The sequence below is a fragment of the Salvelinus sp. IW2-2015 genome, linkage group LG18 (genome assembly GCF_002910315.2).
Source record: "Salvelinus sp. IW2-2015 linkage group LG18, ASM291031v2, whole genome shotgun sequence".
Taxonomy (NCBI): Eukaryota; Metazoa; Chordata; class Actinopteri; order Salmoniformes; family Salmonidae; genus Salvelinus; species Salvelinus sp. IW2-2015.
The window spans coordinates 46,646,591-46,654,642 of NC_036858.1; the positions used below are offsets into that span (position 1 = coordinate 46,646,591).

General features: G+C 46.8%; 1 pseudogene; it reads right to left on the reverse strand.

Moving 5' to 3' along the window:
• Positions 1–7,007: 7,007 nt before the first annotated feature.
• LOC111977938 (decorin-like) overlaps positions 7,008–8,052 on the reverse strand; it is a 4,374-nt pseudogene continuing 3,329 nt past the window's right edge.

An 8,052-nucleotide genomic window follows, 5' to 3' on the forward strand; every position in this document is an offset into this window, starting at 1 on the left:
AGCGCCCGGCATTGTGAACTGCCCAGTCTTTGTATTGGCCTTTCCAAAGCCGGGCCCGCTCTGGTTACTGAGCTAGTCAAAGCCGGCCGTCTGCCATGAGCCTGCAAAGCCGCCCGTCTGCCCATGAGCCTGCAGAGCCCGTCCGCCAGACAGGAGCCGCTAGAGCCTTCCGCCAGACAGGAGCCGCTAGAGCCTTCCGCCGCAAGAGCCGCCAGAGCCTTCCGCCCGACCAGGAGCCGCCAGTGCCTTCGCGCCCGACAGGAGCAGCCAGAGCTTTCCGCCCGACAGGAGCCGCCGGTGCCTTCTCGCCAACAGGGATCAGCCAGAGCCTTCGCCAGCAGGCACCGAGCCGTCAGCACGCAGCCCAGAGCCTGTCATCCAGCCATTGACAGCCAGAGCCGTCATCCAGCCATGACCAGCCAGAGCCATTCAGCCCAGCCATGACCAACCAGAGCCGTCATCAGCCATACCAGCCAGAGCCGTCCAGCCATGACAGCCAGGCCTCATCCAGCCATGACCAGCCAGAGCCGTCATCCAGCCAGATCCGCCAGAGCCGTCATCCAGCCAGGATCCGCCAGAGCCGTCATCCAGCCAGGATCCGCCAGAGCCGTCATCCAGCCAGGATCCGCCAGAGGCCAGCCAGCCAGGATCCGCAGAGCCAGCCAGCCAGGATCCGCCCAGTCATTCCGGTGTTGCCCTCATTCCGGTGCTGCTCCTTATCCTGTTGATGCCCTTAATTTAGGTGGGGTTATTGGAGGGTGGCATTGTGAGGGGGATAAAGAAGCGGGATGTATTATGGTGGGATGGAACCACGCCCAGAGCCTGAGCCACCACCGTGGACAGATGCCCACCCGACCCTCCCTAGACTTTTGGTGTGCGTCCGGAGTTCGCACCTTGAGGGGGGTTCTGTCACGTTCCTGACCTGTTTTATGTATTTTTTGTATGTGTTTAGTTGGTCAGGGCGTGAGTTGGGGTGGGCATTTTATGTTTTTGTTTTCTATGTTTAGGTCACTTGTAATTAGCCTTATATGGTTCTCAATCAGAGACAGGTGTTTGACGTTTTCCTCTGATTGAGAACCATATATAGGTGCTGTTCACACCGTTTGTTTGTGGGTGATTGTTTTCCGTGTCTGTGTATGTCGCACCACACGGGACTGTTTCGGTTTGTATGTAGTCTGTTCCTTTTCGTGCGTTCTTCGTGTCTATGTAAGTCTCATGTTTAGGTCAGTCACGTCGTTGTATTTTTGTATCATTTCAAGTGTAGTTCGTGTTCGTTTTCGTCTTTGTCAATAAATTCATTATGTATTCACAACCCGCTGCATTTTGGTCCTCGTCCGAGGAGAGGAAGATCTAGACACCCGTTACAACCTGACAGCTGTGGCATATCAAGAAGCTGATTAAACAGTTTGATCACTACCACAGGTATACCTTGTGCTGGGTACAATAAAAGGCACTCTAAAATGTGCAGTTTTGTCATTCAACACAATGCCACAGATATTGACATTTTGAGGGAGCATGCAATTGGCATGCTGACTGCTGGAATGTCCACCAGAGCTGTTGCCAGATAATTTAATGTTCATTTCTCTACCAACGTTGTTTTAGAGAATTTGGCAGTACGTTCAACCGGCCTCACAACCGCACACGGCATGTAACCATGCCAACCAAGGACCTCCAACATCGGCTTCTTCACCCGCGGGATCGTCTGAGACCAGCCACCCGGACATCTAATGAATTTTATTTAAATTGACTGATTTCTTCATATGAATCTTGCACTCAGTAAAATAGTTTAAATTGACGACTGATTTCTTCATATGAACTGTGACTCAGTAAAATAGTTTAAATTGACTGATTTCTTCATATGAACTGTGACTCAGTAAAATAGTTTAAATTGTTGCATGTTGTGTTTCTATATTCTTCAGGATATACAGTTTGGCAAGACCTGGAAATGGTTGTCTAGCAATGATGAACATCCGATTTGACAGAGCTTGAAGAATTTTGAAAAGAATAATGGACATATATTGCACAATCCAGGTGTGGGAAGCTCTTAGAGACTTTCCCAGAAAGACTCACAGCTGTAATTGCTGCCAAATATTATTCTAACATGTATTGACTCAGGAGGTTGAATGCTTATCTAATATTATATTAGTGTTTTATTTTTCATATTCTTTTTTTATTTTTTATTTTTACAAATGTTAGAATTTTTCTTCCACTTTGACAATACAGAGTATTTTGTTTAGATCGTTGACAAAAAATGACAATTAAATAAATTGTAATCCCACTTTGTAACACAACAAAATGTGGAAAAATCAACAGGTGTGAATACTTTCTGAAGGAATTGTATGGTCACTGTAGTTAATTACCACATTGTCTGCTCTAAACTGTGTAGAATATTGGCTTGTTGGAAACTACCACTCCTGACTACATCGCACCATTCGGGCTTGTTCTGATATATCTCTAAAGAAACTGCGTATTGAGCTCACAGAAATTTGAACAAAAAGGAATTCAAATAATTGAACCAACGTTGGTCAATTAGTTATAAAAAATATATAAAAAATAACCAACATTTCGGTTAATCTCTCAGCACTACCTGACACATACAGTTTTAACACTGGGGCTCCGCAGAAAAAAAGTCCTCTCACACAATTACACTTTCAGCTGCACACTTATCTTTACTATGAATCGGCTCCACTGTATCAGTGCTGTTGTTGATGGGCCACAGGTCCCCTCAGTGCTGTTGTTGATGGGGCACAGGTTCTCTGTTGTTGATGGGGCACAGGTCCTCTCAGTGCTGTTGTTGATGGACCACAGGTTCTCTGTTGTTGATGGGCCACAGGTTCTCTGTTGTTGATGGGCACAGGTCTCTGCTGTTGTTGATGGGCCACAGTTTCTCTGTTGTTGATGGGCCACAGGTTCCTCTGTTGTTGAGGGCCACAGGTTCTCTGTTGTTTGATGGGCCACAGGTCTCTGTTGTTGAGTGGCCACAGTTTCTCTGTTTGTTGATGGGCCACAGGTTCCTCTGTTGTTGATGGGCCACAGGTTTCTCTGTTGTTGATGGGCACAGGTCTCTCAGTGCTGTTGTTGATGGGCCACAGGTCCTCTCAGGCTCTTGTTGATGGGCCACAGGTTCTCGTGTGTTGATGGGCCACAGGTTCTCTGTTGTTGATGGGCACAAGGTTCCTCTGTTGTTGATGGGCCACAGGTTCTCTGTTGTTATGGGCCAAGTTTGTGTTGTTGATGGGCCACAGGTTCTTCTGTTGTTGAGGTGGCCACAGGTTCTCCTGTTGTTGATGGGCCACAGGTTCTCTGTTGTTGATGGGCCACAGTTCTCTGTTGTTGATGGGCCACAGGTCTCTGTTGTTGATGGCCACAGGTTCTCTGTTGTTGATGGGCCACAGGTTCTCTGTTGTTGATGGGCCACAGGTTCTCTGTTGTTCATGGGCCACAGGTTCTCTGTTGTTCATGGGCCACAGGTTCTCTGTTGTTGATGGGCCACAGGTTCTCTCGGTGTTGTTGTTGATGGGCCACAGGTTCTCTCGGTGCTGTTGGCTGATGGGGCACAGTTCCTCTCAGTGCTGTTGTTGATGGGCCACAGGTTCTTTCGGTGCTGTTGTTGATGGGCCACAGGTCCTCTCGGTGCTGTTGTTGATGGGCCACAGGTTCTCTCAGTGCTGTTGTTGATGGGCACAGGTCCTCTCAGTGCTGTTGTTGATGGGGCACAGGTCCTCTGTTGTTGATGGGCACAGGTCCTCTGTTGTTGATGGGGCACAGGTACTCTCAGTGCTGTTGTTGATGGGGCACAGGTCTTCTCGGTGCTGTTGTTGATGGGGCACAGGTCCTCTCAGTGCTTTGATGATGGGCCACAGGTTCTCTCGGTGCTGTTGTTGATGGGGCCACAGGTTCTCTCGGTGCTGTGCTGATGGGGCACAGTTCCTCTCAGTGCTGTTGTTGATGGGCCACAGGTCTTCTCGGTGCTGTGTTGAGGGCCACAGGTCCTCTCGGTGCTGTTGTTGATGGCCCCAGGTTCTCTCAGTGCTGTTGTTGATGGGGCACAGGTCCTCTCAGTGCTGTTGTTGATGGGGCACAGGTCCTCTGTTGTTGATGGGGCACAGGTCCTCTCAGTGCTGTTGTTGATGGCACGGTCCTCTCATGTGTTTGTTGATGGGCACAGGTCCCCTCAGTGCTGTTGTTGATGGAACAGGTCCCCCTCAGTGCTGTTGTTGATGGGGCACAGGTCCCCTCAGTGCTGTTGTTGATGGGCACAGGTCCTCTCCGTAAGATATTTTGGTAACCCTAGTCTCTTCTTCTGGTCCCATCTCTCTAGTCTGTAGTCTATAAGGCCCTGAAAGTGTGACCTGACCGGGGAAATCTGTTGGGCCTTGTCATAGTCATGGTCAGCAAATATTTTCCAAAGTAATGGTAGCTCTTGGAATCATGCTATAAATATAATCCATTATTATAATTACTGTGAAATCAGCCACACGTGTGTGTGTGTCTGTGTGTGTGTGTGTGTGTGTGTGTGTGTGTGTGTGTGTGTGTGTGTGTGTGTGGTGTGTGTGTGTGTGTGTGTGTGTGTGTGTGTGTGTGTGTGTGTGTGTGTGTGTGTGTGTGTGTGTGGTGTGTGTGTGTGTTGTGGTGTGTGTGTGTGTGTGTCAGTGTTGAGTGGAGTTGGAGGCAAGAGGGATAACACGTGCATTTCCCCAAGGTCCCCACGCATTCAGCACTTAGCACAACTAAATGGGTGGCTGTAAATCCGTTACTCCAATTTATGATGATCATGTGTGAGCGTCGTGGTGTGTGCGTCGTGGTGTGTGCGTCACGGTGTGTGCGTCACGGTGTGTGTGAGTGCAAGTGCATAATGCACAGACGCACAGTCATCATGACCCCACCAGCACACATGCAGAGAGAGAGAGAAGATGCTGGGAGAAAATGTTAGAGAGAAGGTGTGAGCAATGAACAGACAGGGATTGATACAAAAACAAATATTTACAAAATCTTTCTTTCTCTCGTTTCCCCCTTTGTTCCTTTATGTTAGAGGGCCTGACTGAATCTGTCCTCTCTCCTCCCTGTGGTTAAACCTGTTTACTGTCAAAATGGAGCAGGGGAAAGGACTGGTTCAGAGAAGGGCCTTGTCCCGTGGCAGCGGCACAGTCACAAATAACACCCCAGAATTACACTTCAGCTGTTTTTGAATACTCATACTAACCACACTAAACTACTATAACTACTTTTTGTGACGTAAATTGAGTATTAGTATGCTTATAACGAGAAAAGTCATTATCCAATAACTCAGACTTCCACAGTCCCCAGTGCTGCAGTCTAGTATGTGATGTGGTAGTTGTAGTCTTTTTTTCTGGACCCAGACCATACTGTTTTTAGATGATGGCTGGTTTTATATTGTGATGAAGTATTTTGAAACCTTTAGCTGTGAGAAAATGTCAGACGCTGTCCTTTCTAATTTTATGGTAGTGTTGCATGGTATACCGAAACTTCTGTACTTTTTCGATACTAGAATATGAAAAATTGTTCGGTATTATATTTTTTTTACTTTCGGTTCTTTTGTCAAATGTGTTTCACGGATCAACTCAGTCTATCAATAATAAAATAAATACAGTTTCTATAAAACTGCCTTTTTTCTGCAGATCATTCAGTCTATCAGTCCCCTTATAGCGCGAGTCGCGCACCGTTCCTGCTCCACTTACTCACTGCTAGCCTGCACTGGGAGTCTGGGCTGCATCATGTTAGCTCCACACTCATGCTGCCAGAAGTTAACACACTTGAATAATGCAACAAGGCATGAACCCCTCTTGCCTTGTGAATAATGTCATTACTATTTAAAGCGATAGTGCACACTTTTATAAAAGAAGCTACATCAATGCAAATGTTGTTGATCAATATAATAAGTCCCAAATGGGAGGAAAGCACTGGTTTGTCATGTAGCCCCATGAAATCAGCCAAAACTAGCTCAATAACACAATGCATGCACACAAATGCAGTCACCTGTATTGTGAATAGGCCTATCTTGGTTTATAAATAGAGATGTACTATTCAAATAAAAGATAACCATTATTTTGTATTGTAGTTAGATTGATAAAAACAAAGTACATTTGATTGTATGTTAGTATAAAATATGAATGATTAATACGTACATGGCTGTCTCTGAACAGAGCGGTAGCTGAGTTAATCTGTCTGGATAAAGTGCATTGTGTGACTTTGACTAACATACCCTCCTCCCCTCCAAAATCAATTCATCAAACCTGACATTTGGATTCTGTACACAAACCCTCCTAAGCCTACACACACACACACAAATGGATGCATGCACACCCGCCCCTCACACACACAATTTTCTCCGTCAGTGTAAAAAAGCCACTGGCTGTGCTTTGCGTCCTTGTTTTTGTTGCTGTTGTTTATCTCCTGACTTGTTCCTGTGCCCGGCTCTGTTCCTGCTCTCACTGCTGACAGGTAAAGCAGAGCAGACTGCTGAGGCACATTGTGCTGTCATTATTACACAGTCACTGTGGCCCTGGTAGGCTGCTGCTACAGCCTTCTTCTACAGTCTGCAATTCTATCTCTCATCTCTTATCTCTCAATCTCTCTTCTCTCTCAATCTCTTCTCAATCCTGATCTTCTCTCAATCTCTTTATCTCTCCATCTCTTTATCTCTTTATCTCTCCATCTCTTTATCTCCCTACGGCCGGCTCAATCACTAATCAACAGGAGAGGATATCTGTTGTTTTTCTAGTACTCATGCACAAAACCGAAGAGATGGAGTGTACTAGAGATGACTGTTTACATTAGAGTAAATCCATTCAGAGGACAGGTAAGGAAATAGAGAGGTTTTATGCTGATAAAGAGCTGTAAGTGAATTGTCAATGAAAGTACAATGATTGTTGACATCGATCTAGTCTGTGTGTGTGTGTTCTTCTCTTACCCGTCTCTCTCTCCATCCCTCTCTCCCTCCAGACCTCTGCTAAGTTGTCATGACYAGTGAGGAGTGTCCCGTTCCYCTAGGGGGCGTGTCCCCAGTGGGGGCGGGGCTCTGCGAGGACTACGGCCCGGTGCAGGCTGATGACATCATCGAGGAGGCGGGAGGGGCGGGCGATGACGTCAGRATCGGCAGTGACCTCAGCACGCTGGTGGTGCCGTTCCCTGAGCTTGCGCCCGTGGTGTTCTTCTGTCTCAAGCAGACCACCTGTCCCCGCAGCTGGTGCATACACATGGTGTCCAGCCCATATCCTTTACTACTGCTGAGATTACCTCCGACCCCTAACCTCTGACACCTGGCCTCTGACCCCTGACCCCTAACCCCTAAACCCCAAAACTTCATCCATCACCTCTCACACTTAAATGGTCTTCATCCTATATAGTTGTGGCTGCTTCSCGTGATGTATTGTTATCTCTACCTTCTTGCCCTTTGTGCTGTTGTCTGTGCCCAATAATGTTTGTACCATGTTTTGTGCTGCTACCATGTTGTGTTGCTACCATGTTGTTGTCATGTTGTGTTGCTACCATGTTGTGTTTTCATGTGTTGCTGCCATGCTGTGTTGATTTCTTAGGTCTCTTTATGTAGTGTTGTGCTGTCTCTCTTGTCATGATGTGTGTTTGGTCCTTTTATTTTATTTTACATTTTTAATCCCAGCCACCATCCCCGCAGGAGGCTTTTTGCCTTCTGGTAGGCCATTATGGTAAATAATAATATGTTCTTAACTGACTTGCCTAGTTAAATAATGGTAAATATATATATATATCCTCATAACATATTCTTTATGTCATTATGTCCATATCCCAGACTCTTACCCTGAACCCTATCTCCTGACCTCTCACCTCTAATATTCTTCCACTGAACTAATCTAACCTACTCAGCTCTCCCCTCTTCACCCTTCACCTCTCTCAACCTCAGTCTCCCTCCATCTCTCATTGCCTCGTCATGCCTCTTATAGCCCTCTTCTCAACCCTTCAACCCTTCCCTCTTTCCTCGTCATCCTATCTGTCCCCCACCATCTCTTACCTTTTCCCTTTCCCCTCCTCTCCTTTCCCTCTCCCCTCTCCTCC